The sequence below is a fragment of the Drosophila montana genome, unplaced genomic scaffold (assembly GCF_035044405.1).
Source record: "Drosophila montana isolate Dmon_TW-CO22-7 unplaced genomic scaffold, ASM3504440v1 contig_1264_1, whole genome shotgun sequence".
Lineage (NCBI taxonomy): Eukaryota > Metazoa > Arthropoda > Insecta > Diptera > Drosophilidae > Drosophila > Drosophila montana.
The window spans coordinates 607,669-630,918 of record NW_026996243.1 but is presented as its reverse complement, the minus strand read 5'-3'; the positions used below and the strand labels follow the sequence as shown (position 1 = coordinate 630,918).

Here is a 23,250-nt window from a genome sequence, read left to right as displayed (position 1 = left end):
GTTGTTGTCGTTTCTAATGCAACGCTGTGTAAAATGCAATTATTAAGCAAATTAGCAAACATTTAGATATTTCGGCAAGATTGCCGCCCACCGAGGGCGCCATTGATGGCAATGGCTCATTCATAAATGAGTCCAAGAAGGAGTAAGGCCAGCAGATTATTACATTAAGTCTTATAGCTTCCGCAAGATTACCATTGCTTGTGCTAAATGAATAAAAAGCTCAGACTGCAGTCTATATGGATGCGTATCTTTTAAACCAAAGGACTAGATAATATTATATTTTATTATTTTCTAATGAACAATGTTTGTTGAATAATTTTTATCGTTTTCACAAATATTTAGCAAGACGATATTTCTCCAGTTTTGCCATCGTACGATATAATAAATATATGTATTGTATAAGAACACAAAGCTTGTTAATAATTTTCATACTTATCGATCCATCTCATTTCAGCCCCGATGCGATGTTTGTAGTTTTTGACCAAGCTGATCTTATTAAATTTTTTTAATTTTGTTTTTTGTCCAACTTAAATATAAATATCCAAAATAATATATAACTGTTTGCAAGCCGCAATTCTGTTTGAAGTGACATAAAGATGATGTTTTCTCCCTTCATCTCCTACGTCCATCTTGTAACCTGCTAGTGCCTACTTTTATTTATCAACTACTCTTCTAATATACCACAGCATTTTTAATAAGTTATGTCTATGTTTACGAATTTTTCTCCAGTCATTTTAGACATCAAGCCCCTACCGGTATTTGTATGTTGTGTACATATATATGTTTTTAAGTTATTGTCTGTGTACACTTATTGCTTTACACTTCCAATTATAACTCAAAATCCGCGCCAAGTAGAAACAATAAAGCTCACAAACACAGAGATTTATGCCCACGCGCACAAATGCACTAGCCTGAACACGAACCCACTCTCACACACACACACACAGAGGAACACTCGCATGCAGAGAATTCACCTTAATTCAAGTAGAAGCGGTTTAACTCCCCGCCTTCATTATGAAATTGCTGTTCTTGTTATATTTTATTTTATACGAACTTAATTTCGCTCAACTCGACCACATGCACATATTTTACAGTACACACAACCACACACACTCACACACTCACACACACACACACTCACACACACACACAAACATATGAGGGCCGCTCGCAAAGCCACTCATACAAACGACTGGTAACCCTTTTAAAAAGTAACGGTAAACGCAACCATTTATTACATTTACCCACCACATGGGAGATGCGGAGAGTGGGTTTTGCGATGGAGAGCGCCAGAGAAAGTGAGATAGAGATTGTGGGCTCGCACGAGTGCGAGTAAGAGCGCACAGGGCAGGCCAAAAGGATATGACGTTTTGCTTTTCACTTGGCAAGTGAGTGGAAATTTGTTTCATTATAATTATTTTCCACAATTGGACATATTAGTATGGTTGCGTCGATGTCGACGCCGACGTCAGCGTCAACGGCGACAGCGCAGTTGCCGTGCTGCCTCTATGCTGCGCGACGCCATTTTTGCAATTTAACTGTGCAAATAAACGCAGCCAAGTGAAAGAAATGCTTGTAGCCAGACAGGACAACGCGGGCGCCGACCGATAGAGAGCAAGCTATATGGAGAGGGCTGGGGAAAGCGTTGAATGACACTATTGCTGTCCTTTTTGCTCGCCCTGGCACCGGCGACACTTCGGCATAAAATTATGCGCATGCTCAACAAAACGACGCCGTGGTGAGTTTTGGGCAACAGCCCCCAGCTGGGATGCCCTGCAACTCGCTTTTGGGGTGGTTTTTTATTGATTTCAGCCATTTACTTACCCCTAACGACTGGGCTTATGTATTATGTAGCCAGGTATATATGTAAATGGGAGCTACGTGCTGGGAATGACAAAACCTAAAGTTATAATAATTTTTCTTTCCGCTTAATTGTGCCCCTGCGCATCAGACAGATAGCCTGTGTCAGGACATTTGGGCTCTGCTCCATCTCACTCTCTCCCCTTGTCTCTTTCTCTCTCTCACTCTCTAACTATGGCCCACTCTCTCTCCCACACACAGTGACCTGGCCGTTGCCACTTTTAATTTGAAGCTTTTATGTACCACGTTGAGATCTGTCCCGCAGCTGCTCCCGCTTTTATATTAGCTCCAGCTTTTGCTCTTCCTCCTGCTGTCAGCTTCCAGTTTATGTATAGCTGTATATAGCCGCTATATAGTCTCAGACTGGGTCTGGCTGAGAGCAGCTGGAGCATTGTCGATGTGCGTGCACGCCAGCCTTTGGCATGGCGAGAGCGTAGGAAATACAGCAATTAGAGCCATATTAACCGTAATTAAATTTAATTGTTTAATTAAGCGCGAAAAGTGAGGAACGCATTTTGTGATTTTGCAATGGCGTCACTCGTTACCCACTCCACTTCTTCGATGTACATATATCTCTCTATATACATTTATATGTATGTCTGTATGTTTGTATGTATCAAATGTGGGTGGCTCTGTGCGTGTGCTGAGCTTTGCGTGTTTTGGCCGTCGACTGTCTCTGGCCCTGGCGTTGCCTGTTGGTGTTGATGTAACAAATAGCCATGTGATTTGATGCGACGGCTTTGATAGCCAGCCAATTAAGCATTCAAACGTTAATTTCAGCAGTTGGGTGGTTGGATGAACGCCGGTGGTGCTGGTTCCAAATGGCTGTACATTGTTGTCCGCATAATACTGATAAAGATACTTCTCAGCTGATTAGACACTAGCTTAAAAAATTAATGAAATACAGACCCTTAATCTCTGGTAAGGACAGTAAAAAAAGTCATTAAATATGCACCTAACTTTAAAAATGCAATCTAAACAAGATAACATAATAAATAAAGAGCGAAAAATGCATCTAAAACAAATTTCAATAAATATTATACAACCTGAGCTATATAGCCTCAGCTATAACAAAACAAAGCCAAAACAACCCACACATTATATATGAAAAATTCTAAATTTTTTAATCTATCGTCAAAACTATTAGAAAAAAAAACATTTCTTTTCTTTTCCACTTTAGAGTTAGAATACTACAAATCATAGCAAATGGTATAAGCATTATTAATTAATTGAGTTGGTTTATAGTTAAAATTTTTAATATCTTAATATATGTATCTTAATATATCTATCTTAATGTAAATAATTAGTTTTAAGTTTTAAAATATTATTAAGTTTTCATTGCTACTCAACTGATTGAGAAATGTTAAATTTTAATTAGTTTTCTCGTTCAAATTCATGATTACAATCTTAGGCTTAGCCTCAAGATAAATGATATGTTTCCTAACCCGACATGGGAACTGACCAGTAATGGCACTAAGAAGATATGTAAGGATTACATATGCTTTGGCAAGTACACTTATCATATGCATATTAAGATATCTGGTTAAGGGATCTGGAGCATCCACATGTCCACCGATAATAAATTAATAGATACATGTAGCACTATCATGGGGGTGATATCTCTCCACCGGTCATGTGAACATTTTTGAGTATTTTAGAACAACTTGCAATAAAGTCGAGTAAAATTAGCATCAATCAAATGCAGGTGCAGACGTCTACGAACGGAAACAACAACAAGAACCTCAGCGAACGTTGAACGAAAAACTGGCAGGCAAATCTCTATGCAGCCTGACAGCAAACAGATGTCAAGTGGCCCGCATGGCCAGGCGGCGGAGATGAGGATGAAGGGACGAAAACGGCGGTCAAAAATGTCAACCACAACGTTGACATCTTAATAATGATGAATTAATGGGCAAACAAGCCAAATGACAACAGCAATGAATACAACAACGGGCATTTAATAATTTTTCTATTAGAGGAAAAATCCATTGCAGCTTGGGAAAACCAACAAATGCTCAAGAATCTATTTGGGCATTGATTGAGAGCAGCAGCATCAATTACGAGCACCCAGCCTCAGATCTCGACTCTCGACTCTCCAGTTTTCAGTCATGCCATAGCCAGTGTCCATAGCGATGCCGAAGCAGCCGATGGCTGCCAACAAATTCAGAAATATCACTTAATTTTTCACATGTAGCTGTTGCAGTTGCTGTGTCTCCGGCTGCGGCAGAGGTTGTGGCAGCCAAAAGCCAGCGTTGTTCCATGGCTGCATAAATCATGCGATGCGAACATGTCAAAGGTGCAGCCAGGATTTGAATGCCCCGGTGCCAGCCAGTCAGCCAGAGCGAGAGATGAAAATATGAAGCCATTGTTGGGGCCGCATTTCCATATAAAATCGAAGGCAATAGCATGGCCGGGGGGCGGTACGGCAGGCTCAGTTTGGTCTGGTTCAGTTCGGTTTTATTATGCATGCGGCTAATGTAGTCATCGCTGCGACCGGACATATGCAAACAGGCCGAGCGAAGCAAATAAGAAACCCATCAGAATTTCTCACTCCGACCAGGCGCTACGACAAATAAATATTTTAACTCACAATAACAAAGGGCAACCGAACAGCAATGGGACAACTTAGGATGCAGATGCTCTGCCAAAAAGCAGGAAAGCAAGCAGACACAGCCGAGGGCTGTCAGAGACAGTAAAAGTTGTCATCTTTACAAAAGATTAGAATATCTTTCGACTTATTGAAAGGATAAATGATTTTTATAGGTTATATTAGACTTACATGAAGATAAAAGACATATAAAATGGGTGGCTGATTGTTGTTGATTGTTAGGATTAACGTTTTAAAGGGGTTCAGTGAATAACTTCAGAGTCGAACATATTTTATTCGATTTAAGAAAATGCAAATCTGCAGATTACTTGCATTATATTTGGAAAATACTTGATTATACAGCCCTCGCATAATCGAGGTTCAAGCAGTTGGCTGCTCTGCTTGCCATTCACTCCGCATCCGTTTCTCTCATCCTATTTGCTTGCTATCTCTCTCTCTCTCTCTCTCTCTCTATCTCTCCTCTTATAGAGTAGCTCAGAAGATTTCCATTTTACAGTGCAACGCAGCACAGCCGCTAAATCTGGCCATCATTTGTTTAAATATGCGCCTGCAATTCACAGTAACAACAACAGCAACAGGCAACAGCGAGGCAACAACCACAACATTCGAAGTTGCACGTTTAACAATTCAATTTATTTGCAACATCAAAATTTAACGAACATGAAATTGCGAGAATTTTAAGATTTTCAGCAGAAACAAACGAGCGACACGATCCTGTTGACTGTCTGAATGTCTCAGTCTCAGTTTCAGTTTTCTTTAGCCAGCCTCCACGCCCCACCCTCTCTCTCGCTCTATCTGTCTCTCTCTCTCTCTCTCTCTCTCTGTCTCTCTCTCTCTCTCTCTCTTTCCTCTATGCGATCATCATTCGGTTAGCAGTGTATTTGCTTTTGGTTTTGTTTGTCGCCCGCTTTTGTTCTTTTGTGTCTTTGTCGTGGGGTTTGTTTAGCTGGTTTCTTTGGCCGGCCCGGTCTTGGTGACTCTATGGCCATGGCTAAGCGCTTGGCTGGCTCGGGCTCGGGCTCGGGCTGAGGCTTGGACTGGGGCCCGGGCTCTGCCTGCGGGTGCAAAGAGTCAACAATTTAGAATTCAAAGAAATATTTTAAATTAAAATTTCTGAAATTTTCGTCAATAAGCCAACGAGAAAACAATGCAACAAATATTCTGAGCACCATACGGGCCCATGAATTTGCCAGACCATGGCATGAGCTCTTTAAGCCTTTAAATACTTGCACATATTTGTAGCTTTTGTAGTTATAGCTGATTTATTGGCCAGCAACTTACTTGTACAGTGGGCACTCCAAAAAAAGGCTATTAATTGGGTAAGCTTAGCTGAGAACTGTTTTTTTTCTTTTAAGCTGTTATATTTATTATGTGTTTAAAACTATATTATTTCGTATAAGCTGCTGAAACAGAATAATGTGCAAAAACTAATGTAACTAGTATCCTCGAAAGAAATTCCGAAGGTCGTTTAAATATTCATAGTCAATTTTCAAATTTTATTCAACTTACATAAATTCAAAATTAGTATTTTTATTATATAATTTATAATAAAAATGCTGAAATATAAGTGAAATATTTGATGAGTTACCATATAAGCTTCTTATACGCACACCATATAAATCTATTTTAAATACTTTAAATTAGAAATAATTTAATCATTTAATCCCCGAAAAATTGGGGAATAAGTTGAAATTCATTTATAAAATTTCTAAGAACTATGTTATGTTCGAGCATATAGAAATAAAAAAAAAAAAAAATCGCGTTTTATATAAAAATCCCTGGGTATGTATGCTTTCTAATCCCTAGCCAACTCTTCAGACTTAGCTTGATGGATCCAACTTATCCCACGCTGACTTTAATCGTTCTGACATAATAAGTAACGCCTTGCGGACATTTACATTTATTGGCCCTGATTCTGTGCCTAGTCCAAGCTGCCGCTCATCACATTCAATATTTACGTTTCTCATCATCATGAATTTGCCATTGAGGATGATTTTTTTTTGTGTTGTTTGGCTAATAGGCTAATCACACATCAAAAAGCGAGGCACAAAACAACAAATACACACACATACACGCACACAGTGACGGAGGCAAGGATCAGGACAAGCACACGAGAACGAAGGGAAATCAACCCCTAAGTGTTGCCCATGTGAAAGTCAACAACGCTAAGCGGCTTAGCGCTTGTAACTATGACAGGCAGCAGGCGCAGAAACAGACGCAGGAGCAGCAGCAAGAGCAAGAGCAGGAGCAGGACCAGTACTAGGACTTTTTCCAGGATTACAGTAACTTTCTGTAATTGCTTGTTGCTAGCAGCGCCGTTGCCTGAAGCGATTTTTGGATTATTTGTGTGTGCGGCACGCGGCAAATATAAATTAACGAAGTTCGTGAGAGAACGCTAGAGGGAGAGGCAATAACAGTGTGAAAGAGGGGGTAGACACAGCGAGGTTCTCAGCTCAATTGCATATTTGATTTGGCTGAAAATTGTCAGCGAATTGATTTGCATATTTGCATGTCTTGAATGTCTTGAATGTTGCTGCTCCTGGCTGTCCTGTCTTTTAGCCATGTCTGCGGTCCTCGTCTTCTTGCAAATTGAAATGTCAAGCCAACCGCTGAGCGCTTTATGACAAGCAGCTCAGCAACGTCTTGGACTTTGGCAGTAGTCCGTTGAGTGACTGATATATCTGCATAAAGTCGTCGATGTTGATGTCCATCTCGATGTCGTTGTCGACGTCAACGCACGGCATCGCATCACATAGCATCGTAACGCATCGCACACTAAATTAACATTTTGCAGGCGCTTGTCGGGTAGGAAAATGTTATTGCAAATGCAAATCACCTCAACTGGAAACCAGTTGCCAGTTAACAAGGATATGAAACCGGACTGCAGTCAACGCCACAGTTTTAATAAGGCTCAACGCGTGCCAGGACGCTAAATGGCCATCGAGGAGCTCATCATCCACCAAAACTTGATCCTTTCAGTGCCTGTGCGTAATTTACATAATAAAATGTTTACTGTTTTTTTTATGAGTCACCCACACACCCACACACCCACTTACACATACACAACCACACATCAGTTTCAAGTCTCGATCCCAGCATGAAAAATTGCATATTAATGTAAATCACAGCGGCAAAAATGTTCATAGGGTTGTCGCCATTTTTATGAGTGCTACTACAAAATTGACACTCGAATCTCTAAACGCCTACACAACAATAAAAAACATACAAAAAAGAAAAAAATGTTGAAATACTGAGTGCTCGACTAGGAGATACCATATAAGCTAAACATGCCTATATTATTTACCTTGAGTCCGAGGAAGATATTATCGCCAGGAAGATAGTGTGACGCCAATGTAAAAAACTAAAAACGACATTCAGATGTTTAATCATTTATTGAAAAATATTACAGACATTGACATCTTTCTCAGATAAACAAATAATGGCAAAAGGGAAAAAATAAATTCTCTATGTGTACAAATCTCCAAAGGGACGCTTATATCTATCTCCCAGCCAAAAGGAGGAACAGAAGAAATATAGTTATATCCAGAAATATTGCAGAAGGTAAGTTTTCAGGATTGAAGATTAAAGCGATAAAGAGTCGAAATCAACAGCAATGCGCGATACCTAACAGAACAAACGTATAGACATCTTCGGTGACAATAATTGTATACATGTAACAAACCTACTTCGATAGTTGAGTCAGACCAGGAATATGGGCTATTAGCGTCACAAAAGTTGGCTTCTGTCAAAAAGAGTTTTTTATACCCTACATTTCACCCATTTAACGATTTCATCAAAGTCAGCGGTGGGTAAAGGCGGGTAAAGGGGAAGCTTTCAATATGTTTCGAACATTTTTGCATTATGTCGTAAGTTGAGGCGATAACCAAACCAACAAACTGGCATCCCAGCAAGGACAAAGCGGCCGCAAGACGCGGGCAAAACTTTGTCCTTACATGTGCGCCATTTTGTTGCTTGGGGCTGTTGTGACCACCTCCTTGTTGTTGTTGCTGGTTGTCTGTTATGTAAACGGAAAATGACAAACGAATTAGTTATTGACAACAACAGGAAACAAAAAAGTTTGCGTTCGTGCAAAATTTCCGCCGACTATTGCAAAAAATCAAAGTCCATTTGACGTTACGATGTTGGGACGTTGGGTAAGTCGATAGATGTTACCATATGCTAATGATGCCGGATGTCATTGTGTGAGTGTTTGTAAGTGTGTCTGTCCGTCTGTCGAGTGTTGTCACAGGTATGTGAAAAGTTTGACACTCGTCAATAATAGCAAATTATGGCTCAAGTAATGACTAAAGTTAGCACACCCTAAATAAAAAAAAATGTTGCTACGGCTCAACTATTAGATGTTTGTTAACTTTCATTTATATCCCACTTCGTGAACCTGTATACTAAGATTATTGCGTATATATAATACTTATTTAACATTATTGATTTAATTTTAAAATATAATAAGAAAGTCTATTATAAATGTGAATGCAGTGAACAAATTTGATGACAATAAGAACTCAATTTCTAAGCACCAACTGCATTGTTTAGCACTCTGCAAACCGGTTTTAAGCCGAATCGATTAGAATTAGGTACAATATATTTACTACTATGAACCGACTCTTAAAACCAATCAGGCTGTTTAAAAACCAGCCGAACCAAAACCAGCAAGATGTATAAATTTTGCTTCGTTTCCATTGCATTTATATATCTATGTACATATGGCAGATGGCAATTTCGGATGGGGATCAAATGTTTCCTCTATTTGAAAATAAGTATATATGGCTTGCAATAATTTTCAGCAAAAGGGACCATTGTAAATTTAAATTTGAATTGTTTGATAACAATTTTTTATATATATTTATGAACAAGGTTCAAAAGCTGAGTTAAGGAATGTAAAAAATCAGAATGAGGAGCCGAATCAAAGACAGGGAGCTGATTGGAGCTGTGAACTGAACTAGAGCCTTTCTGTTGAGTTTTAATATTATATTATGCGATGGATAGAAAATTAAAAATGTATTATTACATATTGCAGAAAAGTTTATTTTAGCTGTGTTTCCCCTGGCTTTGTTAAAGATTAAATTATTGCAATCACCGCTAACGCCACTGATGACACCCATCCCACGTCGAGATCCAAGTCCCAGTCCAAGTCACGTGTCAGCAGTCAGTCAAACCCTTCGAAAGTGACTGGGAACGTTTCCTGGATATGCGCTTATGATCATTCATCAAGCTAAATGTCAATGGGACACGTTTTTTCACGTGCCTTTTGACAGGCGTTCGCCATTTGCCGTTTGCCCAAAAAATTAAGCCTCTTAATGCAGGTCCTTCTGGTCGGTCCGGTGATATAGAAAAAGCCTTTAATTGTATTTGGGCGCGCTTGACATTTATAGCTGATTGTTCACGTGTGTGCCTGTGTGTGTGTATTTGCGTGTGTGTTCGGGAAAATGTATGTTAAATGTTTGCCAGTTAGATTGATTGATTGGTAATTGCTGTGATTGCAAGACTGAATATTCTTTTTAAATTGCCAAACGCGAGACTTGTTTAAGACAATTTCTCTAGCATAAAATCCATCTTAGAAACCAAACTTATATTTCAATGATTGGAGCAAAGAAAAAAGTCATGACATTAAATCAATTTAAAACTAAATCTCTTATATAATAAAATTTAAATATTGTTGTTGTTTTGCAGTTCAATAAAATATACTATATGCATAACTATCTCGTTCCTCCCTGTATTTCCAATTTATAATCGACACGGCCAATGATCGATAGGTAAACCTACGAGCAGGCTAAGCTTCAAGTAGTTTTTCGGCACTTGTTAAAACACGATGCGCCCACAAAGGACACCGCTCATTAATCCGCAGGAAATACAGGACATCAAAGGCGCCTGCTTCTGCCCGCATAGCCTGCGCCTAATTAAATATTGACAAATCAATTTGAGTTAAACGATTTGTGCGCAGCTGCGAACACGAGGACAGGGACATTAGCGATACCCTTGCAGCCGCCGACGACTTTGGCCATTGGCGAAAGACAAACAAAGCTGCGATTCGCTTACGACTTGATTTCATTTTAATCGATTTAAATTCCATTTGACTCCTGGCCATTTGTACAGCCATTTTTTCTTGCACGCCAGCCAGAACGACAGCCGGATGGAGGAGCAGCCAATGAAAAACCTTTTCACATGCAAATTTTTGGTGAGCAAACATCACGTAGAGCCATCATCAATATGGCGCTAGCTGGGAGAGGAAGGGCACTTTGATTGCCATACGATTGGCATGTGATTTTTATGCTCGTAGCAACTGCTTTGCATTTCATTCTGCATTTGAATTCGATTTGATAAATTTTATGCTGATTGGAAAACGCTGCTTAATGTGTCCCCAGACGCTGCTCCGTCCGGGGAATTTAATTTGATTTCTCGCTCTTGCATTATTTTCCAAGGTGGCCCATTATTGACTATTAATGTGAACGGAGAATGCGAACAGTAATCCCAAGCACCCGAGCCCCCACCAATGCCAAACAATGCTCCCTGATGAATGCATTCGGCGCATGCAGTCCCATCAAATTGGCGATCCAGGCATAGCCCAGGCTCTGTGGCGTCCCACAAATTGCCGTGCGCCTCGCTGATGTCTTCATAACACACATACCAACAAGCTAAGCGGTCAACTGGCTAACTGGCTTCGATGCTTGGCTCCTCTCTGCTTACCAGTCCATATACAGAGCTCAGTTCGATTACGTTTTCGTTAAATGTAAAATTTATACGCCTCACGTCAATTGTGACAGTTCACTCACTCACATTGCAGCCAGCAGCGACAGGCGATTCATTGAATGCCCAGGCAGACTTTGCAACCAAACTGGCCAACGAATTTGTGAATATTACACCTACAGTGCTCACCCGCTAGGAAGGATGTTACTCATGAGAAACTCTCTAATGAAAATTCACTTGCAATCTCAGATTTTGTTTCCCAGAAAAGATGGGAAAAATCTAGAGGATCACAATTTTGTTTGTTATTGGTTAACTGCTATCAATAACTACTGAAAATAGATTGAAAAGCATAGCACAAGAGCTTGTTGGTTGCATTACTAGGCAATAAATAATACTAAGTAGAATAAGATCCTCCTCAGTATATCACTTAGGCAGTATTCACTGTAGCATAGCCATACAATGCATGCATTATAGTCATTCTAGTTCTTCATCCTTGCCCTTATCCGCTGTGCGTATCTAGACTTTAGTCAGTCGCGAGATTTCGCAATGCAAGAGGAAATTGAATTGAAATTCACAAATATCACAGAAAAGGAGCTCGTTATATGCGTTTCTGAGGCGCCGTTCTTTGCCGGCCTGTTCGCCAGCATCCTTGCATAGGGTTTCAAAGTCAATTGCAAAAATTAGCGCGGTTCAGACACCCCTTTCAATGGTGTTTTCGTTGTTGCATGTGCCAAAACTGTAAAAGTATCAAATTACACATCCGGCGGAAACAGCGTCGACTTGGCATCGGGCAACGTTTGCCGTCACCGTTGTCGTTGCCGCTGTCTTCCTGCGGCACTTTTATTTTGTTATCGGACATCCCAGCGGCAAGTTTCGATTTCTGTAAAATTTTAAGTACTGCCGTTTGCGGTTTTCGAGTGATACAAACCAGGCAAAAAAATCCCCATGTGACACTCGCCCTGACGGCAAGCATATTGAGCCGGCCGGTCTGCTAAGCCGCTGATGCATTGTCCTGCGCCGCTGTCGTCCAACCACTAAATGACTATAAAGTAGCAACTTCCGCGACTGTTGCACAAAATCATTCAATTTCCGTTTGGGCACACTCTCTTCCCAACTCCTGACTCCTGACGCCTGACGCTTGATGCCTGCCCGCTACGCCGGCAGCGCGTGCATGTTTGCGCATCATAATCAAGGGTGTGATTTGTCCTTTTCTGCGTTTGCCCTTTGCCAGCATCCTTATGAAACATTACCGCAATTTAGTTGCCTTTTTGCCACCCACCCGCTGACGTTTCTCCATATCGTTGGGTGCGAAAAATTTGAATAATTTTTATTACGTGGCGCGTTATGAATTTTTGATGAGCTCTTCGTCCCACAACGCTGTTCGTGTTGTGATTGTTGCTGTTGTTGCTGTTATTGTTGGAAGAGGGCGTGTGGCCAGTTATCCTTCACTAAGCCAAGTGACAGTGGCACAATTTATTAGATTCTCAGCCTCATTGTGGGCTGCGTTGCCTTTTATTTTTTTGTCCGCAGCACCGGCGACGACATCGTCAGCATCAGCATCAGCGTCTGTGCTGCAAGCTTCCGGTACGTGCGAGTCGGTGGCAAGCAACGGAACAGGGTCAGGGTGAACTGAACTGGGCGTGCTGTGTAATAAAAGCAAATAAAATATTCTTTAATATGCGACACTCGCCATAGTCATCCCGGGTCCCTCCCTGCACTTTGCCCCCTGCGCCATGGCAGCCACCAGTCATCCTGTCGGACTGCGTGTGCAATTTGCATATATATTGGCTCGACAAGCATTAATACGTGTAATCCCGTAATTTTTTAATTAAATCAAATTGTTTTCATTTTTATTCTGGTTTATTCTGGCACCCATCACTCGTGTGAATTTTACTGGAAGCGCTTATATTAATAACAGTTTTATCATATTAAGATACACGCCCTATATCAACATTTTCACATTGTCAAAACTGTCCATTGCTAGCAGAAATTTAAACAAGTGACAAATCCGAAGATTTTATACCCTTCTTGTAGCATGCCTCTGATAGCAAAGCTTTATCTCAGATCGATTGTTCCTATAAAAGTCAAGCATTAGAGTAGTAAAAAGGTTATAATGTATTTGTGCAAATGTTTGTAACAGGCAGAAGGGAGCATGTCCGACCCCATAAGGTATATATTCTTGATCAGCATCAATAGCCTAGTCTATCTAGCCATGTCCGTCCGTCCGTCCGTCCGTATGTATGAACGCAAGGATCTCACAACATATACGAATTAGGTACTTGAAATTGAACGTTAGTCCTCCTAGTGCCATCGCAGTACGAGTTTGTTTCCGATAATTGATTGCATGCACCGCTTTCAAGCAAACAATCAAAATCGATATCGAAATCCTGTTTTTTTAAGTAAAAAAATGAAATTTTCACTGTAGTAACCTTATGTGATGTAGCTGCACGTTAAGACGGGATTTACGGAAATTCAACCCGCAAGTGTGGAAAAATCGCGTTCAACATTTGTATGAAACCATTTTGGGTACCATCCGATCGGCCCCAAAGTTATTTTCAATGATCTTTGTTTAAATTATGAAAAATCATTTGAGGCGTGTTTCTCACTTTTCGCAGAATCCAAACTTCTTCGGTAGAAATGCGATTCACAGATTTTTTGGGCGAAGTTTTAAGTTGTGTCCGATTTACTTCAAACTTATTTTCAAAGCTCTACATAAGAATATAATTAATACGTGTTGTAGCGATTTGGGAAATTCCACCCGCAACAATGGTAAATTGGCGGAAAACGTTTGTACGAAAGTTGTTTGTTTACCGTCCGATCAATTTAAAAATAATTTTCAAAGCTTTTTAAAAACATTGAGTTATACCCGCTAGTCTCTATATATAAAACTATTTGTCCTGACTGACTGACTGATTGGTGATCAACTCACAGCCCAAACAGTAAGAGCTCTGAAGCTGAAATTTTCACTGTAGTAACCTTATGTGATGAAATTGCACGTTAAGACGGGATTTACGGAAATTCAACCCGCAAGTGTGGAAAAATCGCGTTCAACATTTGTATGAAACCATTTTGGGTACCATCCGATCGGCCCCAAAGTTATTTTCAATGATCTTTGTTCAAATTCATTTGAGGGGGTTTTTCGCACTTTTTGAAAATCCATCCCTCCTTGGTAGAAATGGTTTTCGCAGATTTGGTGGGTGACTTTTTGCAATCAAATTTTTCTGCAAAGATCTATATGAAAAATCATTTCAGGCGTGTTTCTCACTTTTCACAGAATCCAAACTTCTTCGGTAGAAATGCGATTCACAGATCTTTTGGGCGAAGTTTTAAGTTGTGTCCGATTTACTTCAAACTTATTTTCAAAGCTCTACATAAGAATATAATTAATACGTGTTGTAGCGATTTGGGAAATTCCACCCGCAACAATGGTAAATTGGCGGAAAACGTTTGTACGAAAGTTGTTTACCGTCCGATCAATTTCAAAATCATTTTCAAACCTTTTTGAGAATATTTATTTTATACGTTCCAAGGGCAAGGCCGGATTATTCCCGCTAGTAGTGTATATATATATCAAGTATATTTCATTTCTTAGCCATTTTTAATAACTTATTAAAATGATTTTACAACTATTTAAAATATGTGTAACTTTTTTTATATTTACGGAAGACTTTCAGATATATATATAAGGAAATGGCCCTATCCGACAAACTACCCCCATTCCAACCACAGGGATCAGTGTCTAAGCTATCATAACTACATCTATGCTAACTGTGCGTAACTGTAATAATTTTGGGTAAAGCCATAACCCAATGTACAGGCGTGCGTCATTGGCGTTGCCTTCCGGATTCGAAACGATTAAGTGATTTCGTGCACACTGCATGATAATTGGATTAATATGCGCTTACAGCGGGTACAGCACAGCCTAGCGAGCCAGCAGTGAATTCAACACGATGATGCCCATGCAACCACCATTAAACTGGCTGGAGTTGAAGATAGTGGGGGTGGCTTGTCGGAACTGGATAGGAGGGCTGTTGCTCTGGCTAAATGGCAAATTATAAGACTGGCGCACTGGGAGAATGTAGGGGTTATTAAGTAGATCAAGCGATGCCCGGTGAAAAAAAGTAAGTGGTTCGTTGTGTGGGTTAAATGCTATCGTTATCATCAGCATCAAAATCGCATATATTCTCTGTGTATGCCATGAATCATACCATCATCATGGCAGCGCCACTGCTGAAGGGTGGAACAAATGCGTAAACGAACTCATCTCTGGCTTGACTTTGCTTTTGGCTACGGGTGGTTAGCGTTAACCCTCAGATTGTGCTGCAAACCCTCCACTTTTGTTGGTGTAAACCAATTTAAGCAGCATATTCCAAGTGCCACCACAATTTACCCAACGTATGCTCATGCTAACGCTGTGTGAAGTCAGGATTACGATATGATGAAGTTGTATTGTTAATATTGATAAATGTAGCCGCACCCTCAGCATTGATTCCTTGAGCCAATTATGAAAAATACAGCATAGATTTAATTCGAAAATACTTTAAGCAGCTCGGTCAACCATTGGCTCAACAATTTGTCAGCCAAAATGTGAGGGGTAAACAAGCAAACAGTTCGGCATTTTGGTCAAACAACTGTTCGGCCACTTAGCTGTCCATTACCAATCGCTGCCGCTGGACAAACAAATTAAATTGATTTGCTTGCCGGGCCACAGAAGCCGCTTCCGAAGTGCCTGCCGATCATCATATTTGGATTGGACTGGCGGGCCTGGCTGGGCCTGGCCTGACTCTGGCACTGGCGGCGGTGCGATCAAACACCCAAAATTATTTGACAATCGAATGGGGCAGCCAAGAGTTGGGTTTAAGCAGTTAAGTGCTGGACTAGAGACCCATCTGTGATCAGTGGCTGCCTAATTGATAAAGTAAACCGTATGAAAATTAGCGGCCAACTTAAAGAAAGAGCTCGTTTACCCGCCGATTTTCTTATGATTAATATATTTGCACAACGCCTGCTATCCTACGCAGTCGAGCGCTCAATTACCCAAAGGCGGCAACGATTTTAACACCTCCTCAACATCGATCAGGTCTGCGCATAAAGATGAGCTGCAAGTGGGCAGCTGGCGATGTTGTTGTTGCTGTGGCCTTTTGTGTGTTTGGCTCCTCATTAGTGGGTCTTGCCGTCTCGTCTTTTGAACTGGCCGCAACGCGCTCTTTAGACACTTGTTGTCTAATTACCAAAGCCACCCGCAATGGCACGTCTGGCGTTCTCTTTTTGCCAGTTGTAAGTGTGGCACTGGGTGAAATCGTCGCCGAGCCAAGCGAAAGCCAAAGTTTCTCTTCGCGCCTGCCCGTTAATCGGCGCCGTCTTTGATGCTGCTGCTGGTTGCGCTTATTCATGAATCTAACGATTTGTACAGCTATTGGCCTCAGTTTGTTTTCTTGCTCCGCGAAAGGTTCGATCTGGCTCAGATAATGATCTGGCGCAATAAAATTGAAATGCGTCTGTTAATCGTTTCAAGATACATAATAATTTTCTGATCAAACATGCTCAGGCGGCGACAGTCCCTACATTGGCAACCAAAGGCGATCAGAGATCGCGATTCTGATGGTCTTCTTGTATCGATCACTTTGCTTGGGCTCGCCGTGCCCAGCGGTCCCAGTACGCAAAAATCACAGCGGTAGTTTGAAGATCGGCATAAGCCGAAGCTAAAATGCGCTGCAACTACTTATCATGGCTAAATTTTAAAACAAAAATGGTTCATTTCTTGCTGTAGATGGTATTTAATATTTATAATAAAATGTGAAAACATATGAAAAGAAAAGCTTTAATAAATTTGTAAGCATTATAGAACAATATCTCATGTGTGTATTATGAAAAGGATGCACATATAGCTAATGTTTAACAAACGAAATAAAAATAAGTAAAATATTAGTTATTTAAGTTTAAGCAAATTTTCATAAATTTGTTTTGCAAGCGGATCTTAATTAATATCCTTATCTATGTTATATAAATTTGTCTATCTGTATCTAAAATACATATTCTATATATCTATATCTTACATATATCGTCTACCTTTATTATCTAGGCGTGTAGGGTAGATTAGCTTAAGTATCTTGCCAGTCAAGTGCGATCGTTCTCCAAAATGTAGAGCATCGAGCATAATAAATCTTTGGCTTGGCGCATTTCTTCTTCTTGATCCCGCTAAGCACAGTCAAATCCAAATGCTAAAAGAGCTATTGTTTGCCAAAAGGGCCGACGAAAAAAAGAAGACAAGCCCAGAAACGAAGAAAAATTCGGTCGACATTCGTGCCAGGGGCAACCGCAGGACTATGCCGCAGCTTGATAAGCATCGGCAGCGCAAGCTGCGTCCGCTGATCCTAACCGATCCGCAGCGATTAACGATGCCACGGCCAATATTTATGGCAGTGCCCGAATAAAAAATGTCAAGCGAGCGGCTTGGAGGCCAACCCGAGAGCCGCGTCTGCTTAGCTAGAAATTAGAGCAATTAGCTCTAGCCCCTGCTCTAGCCTGCACTTGGTGCGCTGTTCATAAAAAAGCAACTAATCAGCATTGACATGTTGGACATATATATGTACATATATATATATTTAGTAAAAAAATAAAAGAAAATAAACACTTATTTATACGAAAAAAATACTGTACTGCTGATTGCTGCTGTGACCTTTTGTGTCTGCTGTGTGGCTACTGTGGGCGTGCTGGATGCAAGTTGTAGCTTGTAAACAATTTTCATTATCAGATGATTATGTAATTTATAGAGCCAGAGCTACCTGTGCGCGCGTTCTTGATCTGCCCGAACCGATAACCAGCGGGCGACGAGGCATATGCAATGCCCCTGCCACACACATACACACATACCAGTGCAGAGATACTTATTCTATGTTCAGCATAAATGTCAAAGGGCATTTAATGAAGTTATTTAACGCTGCGACCCAAAACCGAGGACAAGAGGCGGTCCCAAAGGCTACCGTTTCAGGACGAGGGCGTATTGAGACTGCGATCGAGTCTGGTGATCATAATCTGTGAAGTTTGGCCCGCTGTCTGGTTTGCATTGGGCCAAACTGGTTGGGCAATAAAACGATTGCTATAACGAGCAACAAAATTTGTAACGATTCAATTTAAGGCTATGTACAAGCGTCGGCAAAAGATGAAATAGTCAAATAGACGCAAGTCCCCAATGGCAAGACCCCTCCCGCTGGCCCCAGCCGCTGCAGTGTGCTCCCAACTGGCGGCAGTCGCAGACACGGAGCCGTTTTGTATGTTGGGCGCATGTTGAGACCTGGCAAGCGGTTCAATTCAATAAAATTTATGAAGACATGACTGGCAATTGTAGTCCCGACGTCGGCAACGAGCACAGGCCCAACCCAGCACTGCGCAGAGTTCGACGATCGAGTCCGCATCCTTTTCAAAACAGTTTGACGCCTACTCGCCCATTGAGGATACCTTGCAATAACAACAATAACAACAACAACAGCAAAAAACAACCATTTACAACTCAATTGAAGTAGCTGCTCAAATTTTTACTTGACATTTTTCCGCAAATTTATCAAATTAATTAAGCGAAAAATTTGGTAGCCTGCAAAGGCGGTACTTCACAAAAGGACGCAACAGTCCTATCGTGTGCAACAATATGCGCACTGATTTTTTATACCTGTCTACCCAGTTATGGGTGTGCCAGGGCCATAAATATGACCGCGGGCGAGGCAAAGGATTTCAGCATTTGACCGATGCTACAAGCAGCAACTGCCATTGATATACTCGCTCCGATAATCGCCATATCGCAAGTGTTATCTATTGTCCCCGCTCGGCCCTCGGTGCGTGTTGTGTGTGGGAAAATTGTGCGTCTTTTGTTGCCGCAAATTGTCATAAAATTTCACATAAAAACCTAGTTGCTTAGATAGTAAGGAAAGGCTTTCGGGTGGTCTGCCAGCTATCGAATACATGGACTTCTCTTATTTACATTTCTTAATAGTAGCCACGAAGAATTTAAAAATTCGATTTAGTTTAAAATTCTTCACAGGATGACAAAACTGGTCATGAACTGATTGGATATCTTACTGCGTACCTCTCTAAAGCAGGAGAAATGTAATTATGTTTGCATTGATTTATTGATATTAAATAAGATCTTTACTAGATATCGGATAATATTCTGTGTCCTGTACTCTGCCGATATAGATCTTTAGATGACATTGTAGAGCCCTAATTATTCCTCACACAGGTAAAAATATATCATATATATATAATTTCTGTGAGTCCTATAAAACAAACATGTATCCACCCCTATTGCTATTCCTATTGCAAAATAATTAAACTTTAAAATGAAAAGTAAAATGCTCACTAAAGTTTATATTGGATTTCCACTTGAGACTCATTTTTAATATATTTTTAAGATTTGTATCACTGATGAAAACAAACTTCCAAGCAATTAATAATTTGAAAATGTTATGTAAAAAGCTTTTTGCCCTGTACTCTCTGAACCCATTGGTTAAAAATGGTTGACTCTCGTGTAATGCGTATATCCAGAATATTTTGGAGACCTCCCCGTTCCAACCAGAATTATATAGCGCCTTTTTGGAGATAACTTTTCGGTTTTGCTATTTATACACATTTTTTTGGTCATATTTATGACCTGAAAATGTCATATAAATCGGACAATAAATATCGAACCAAGAAAGCATTTCTTATAGTATAGGGCAGAGGGGAGAAGAGGAGCAGCCGCAGTTGGGAACTGCCTACTCGTCCACTGTTAAATGTTGCAAATTACTTCAATGCATGAGATTGTATTGTATTGATATAATAATTTATTTTTTAAATAAACATGCATTCGTCATTTTAAAAATTCATATCAAGGCTATTCGACAATTTTCAGATATGAAAAAGCGAATTAGTTCGTTGTTGAATCCCAAAACATCTCCGTTGTTGATTCGTCATAATCATAGCCCGTTCCGGTCGTTAAGGGTGATTTACCACTCAGGCAATCATTTAACGCCTCGTAGGTTACGGACGTGTCCTCGACATATGCCCGCTCCGCATTGTTGATGCAAATGGTCTTCGCGCTTTCAATTTGGCTATAAAAGTTCCTGATTTCTATACTTGTTTGGGTTGCGTTTGTCGAAATTGTGTACATCGATTTCGACTCATCAGCGCCCTTAAAAAATATAATCCACCATAGTCAGGACTCACTTAATATAGGCTCTCACGTAATGAGGTACTCACCACCCGGGCGTAGCACTCGAAGGCCTCAACGTAGCCCACAATTGTGGAACAGTCTGCTATCAAATCACAGGAATACTTGCCACTGGATACAAGCGACTGACGTGGCACCTGCCACTTGGAATCCTCCAAGGCGGTTTGCTCGGCGTACTCTGTGTTGCAATAGGTGTATTGGACTTCGTAACGTTGCGCAATGTTGTCTAGTCTTGGCCTGTAGTGTTCAAAGCAAAGTGGAGTATTACTCGGATACTGTGCGCTCAGCAGCTCCGTCTGCTGCTTTAAGCGATGGATCTTGGGTATTTCCAGCTTAACAGTCGCAACCACGGCCAGGCCCAGGAGCAGCAATATACCGCTTGTCGAAGACATTTCAAAGCTCTGAGTTAACTTAATACAGATTTGAAAATGCTTTGCTTTTTATAGGACGCCGTTCTGGATATCAATGGCCCACAATCATATCGTTCTCAATTATTTCATGTTCGTCGCGTTGTTTTAGCCAAATAACATATTTTATCAGACATCCATTGTTTATTTCCTATTAATTAGATTTTGGTTGCGCGTGCTGCCGAAGTTGTAGAAATTTCTTTTGTGTAACATACGAAATTGTTGGAGTAATAACTTTATAATTGATTTTTATTAATTTGTACCTGTGATTTTGCAGAGCTATTTGTTTTTATCGCCCGACCAAACGTAAAGTAGTAATTAAAATTGATATTGGAGTTAATTCATTGAATACAACCGATCGTAGTCTTGGGGAACACAGCAAAACATTAAGAAAATGATTAATAGGTGTAATATAATGATTAGAACTGCTGAGAAATTTTCGGTCGGCAGGGTTGGTTCATGAACCCAACCTTCCACATAGACGAGTCCCGGTTTTGGTTCATATATAAGTCTGTTGTATACTTTCAGTATTTTAATAATGCAATTCAATTGTTGAATTAAATTCCGTTCCCGTTTAACTGAACGTATCAAAAGCCATATTTTCATATACAATATTGTCATCTGCACAAATAATTTTAGATAATGCAACGGTAAGTAAATTATGCTTTGGTGCTGAATATCCTTTAAAAATGTTGCATTTTATCCAAATCATTTATAATGAAAAATTGGGTTTGGTCCGGGTTTCGGTTCAGTGATTTTTTTGGCAACTGATTTGGTTCAATAAATTGGTGTACCGGCTCAGTTTCAAATCGGCTTTAGGCTTTGATAATAATCTTCATTATTTCTGGGAAAAAAATAATAAATTTAGTTTGTTAAAATGCGTTCTCTTAAGCAGTTTAATTTGAATCCATCTATTAAATAATTTCTTATATATCCCAGCAAACAGTTTTGAGTCTATTCTTAATACACAGCTGATTATCTCTCTATATAGGACTGTTTGTCCTGACTGATTGGTATTCCACGCACAGCTCAAACCGTAAGAGCCAGGTAGCTCAAATGTTTATTGCAGTTTTTTGTTTACCATCCGATCGACCTTAAACTAAATTTCTATGATCTTTTCAAATTTATTTAAGGGGTCTCACATTTTTGGAAAATCCATTTTTCCTGGGTGCAAATGGGTGTCAAAGATTTGGTGGGTGATGTTTCGGGATCAAATTAATATTTTAGACTCTTTATGAAAACTCATTTGAGAAGTGCTTCAAACAAATATTTTTTGATGAAGTTGTAATATTTGTCCGATTGGCTTCAAACTTAGTTACTGCGATTTAGAAATTTCATCAGCAAAAGTGGTAAATTTGCAACGTTTGTATAAAATAAAGGTTGTATAAAAGTAATTTTTGTATCATCCAATCGGGTTCAAAATAATTTTCAGAGATCTTTGTGAAAATTCATCAGATACGTGTTTCACTCTTTTCGGAAAATCTACCCTTCTAGGATGATAAATGCGGATCTAACTTTGAGTGAGCGAAGTTTCGGTTGGAAGCTCATTCGTAAAGATCTTTAAGAATACTCATTTGAGACTTATTGTGAACAACTCTTGCAAAATGCAGGTCCCTGCCGTGGAAAATGCGGGTAAACGATCTTTTAGGGGGAAGCTATAAATTTCGTCCTATAGGTTTTTCATTTACTTTCAAAGCCCTACATAAAATGTTAGCGAATTGCGATTAGCGAATAAGTGATTGGCGAAAATCCATCCGCAGCTCTGGTAAATTGGCGGAAAACGGTTGTATGAAGGTATTTAGCTTACCATCCATTCGGCTTCGAAATAATTTTTAAAGAAATTTGGGAAAACTCATTTGAGACGTGTTTCACACTTTTCGTAAAATTATAACTTTAACTTATTTTCGAAGCACTACATACAAACTAAACAATAACTTGTTTCAGCCATTTTGTAAATTTCACCCGCAACTGTGGTAATTTAATGGAAAACTGTCGCATGCAACTTTTGGTTAACCATCGGATCGGACTTAAACTTTGCTACAATTTATAAATCACACTTTTAGAAAATGGATGGAAATCGTTGATGCCAACATATGGTTCTTTATTCGATGGACTTAAAACGTATTTTCAAATAGAAGTGGAGTTCAAAATAGTACAGGCATTTAATTCTCCCCGGGCGGAAACTTGGGAAATAAGTAATATCTTACATTTTTGGCACTAAACTTGGCAGTTTAAACTTAAAGTTTAAATCCATTTGTTTTTTTTGCAATCTCATATGTACCCATTGAAAATGTGTAAAAATAAAGACAGATGCACATCCCACCCCGTGTATATGTATATATATATATATATATATATATATATATATATATATATATATATTCATGGTCTGGAAAACGAGCAAAGTTGATTTAGACATGCAAGTCTAATTAAATTTAAATATTAGTCTCGTCCCATTTTCAAAGCATTAA

At 39.8% G+C, this 23,250-nt stretch overlaps 2 long non-coding RNA genes across 5 annotated transcripts; one reads left to right on the top strand and one right to left on the bottom strand.

Moving 5' to 3' along the window:
- Window positions 1–6,231: 6,231 nt before the first annotated feature.
- Window positions 6,232–7,885, bottom strand: LOC135426190 (uncharacterized). Its single transcript, XR_010435867.1, has 3 exons — window positions 7,773–7,885; window positions 7,525–7,671; window positions 6,232–7,450 (listed from the first exon to the last, which is right to left on the bottom strand). It is a non-coding gene; the product is annotated as an uncharacterized LOC135426190 (long non-coding RNA).
- Window positions 7,312–23,028, top strand: LOC135426176 (uncharacterized). 4 transcript variants are annotated; one of them, XR_010435864.1, is made up of 3 exons: window positions 7,312–7,821; window positions 7,878–8,029; window positions 22,724–23,028. It is a non-coding gene; the product is annotated as an uncharacterized LOC135426176 (long non-coding RNA). The 4 variants fall into 4 exon arrangements; XR_010435858.1 differs by lacking the exon at window positions 22,724–23,028 and adding an exon at window positions 14,837–15,681; XR_010435860.1 differs by lacking the exon at window positions 22,724–23,028 and adding an exon at window positions 10,240–11,525.
- The last annotated feature ends 222 nt before the right edge of the window (window positions 23,029–23,250 follow it).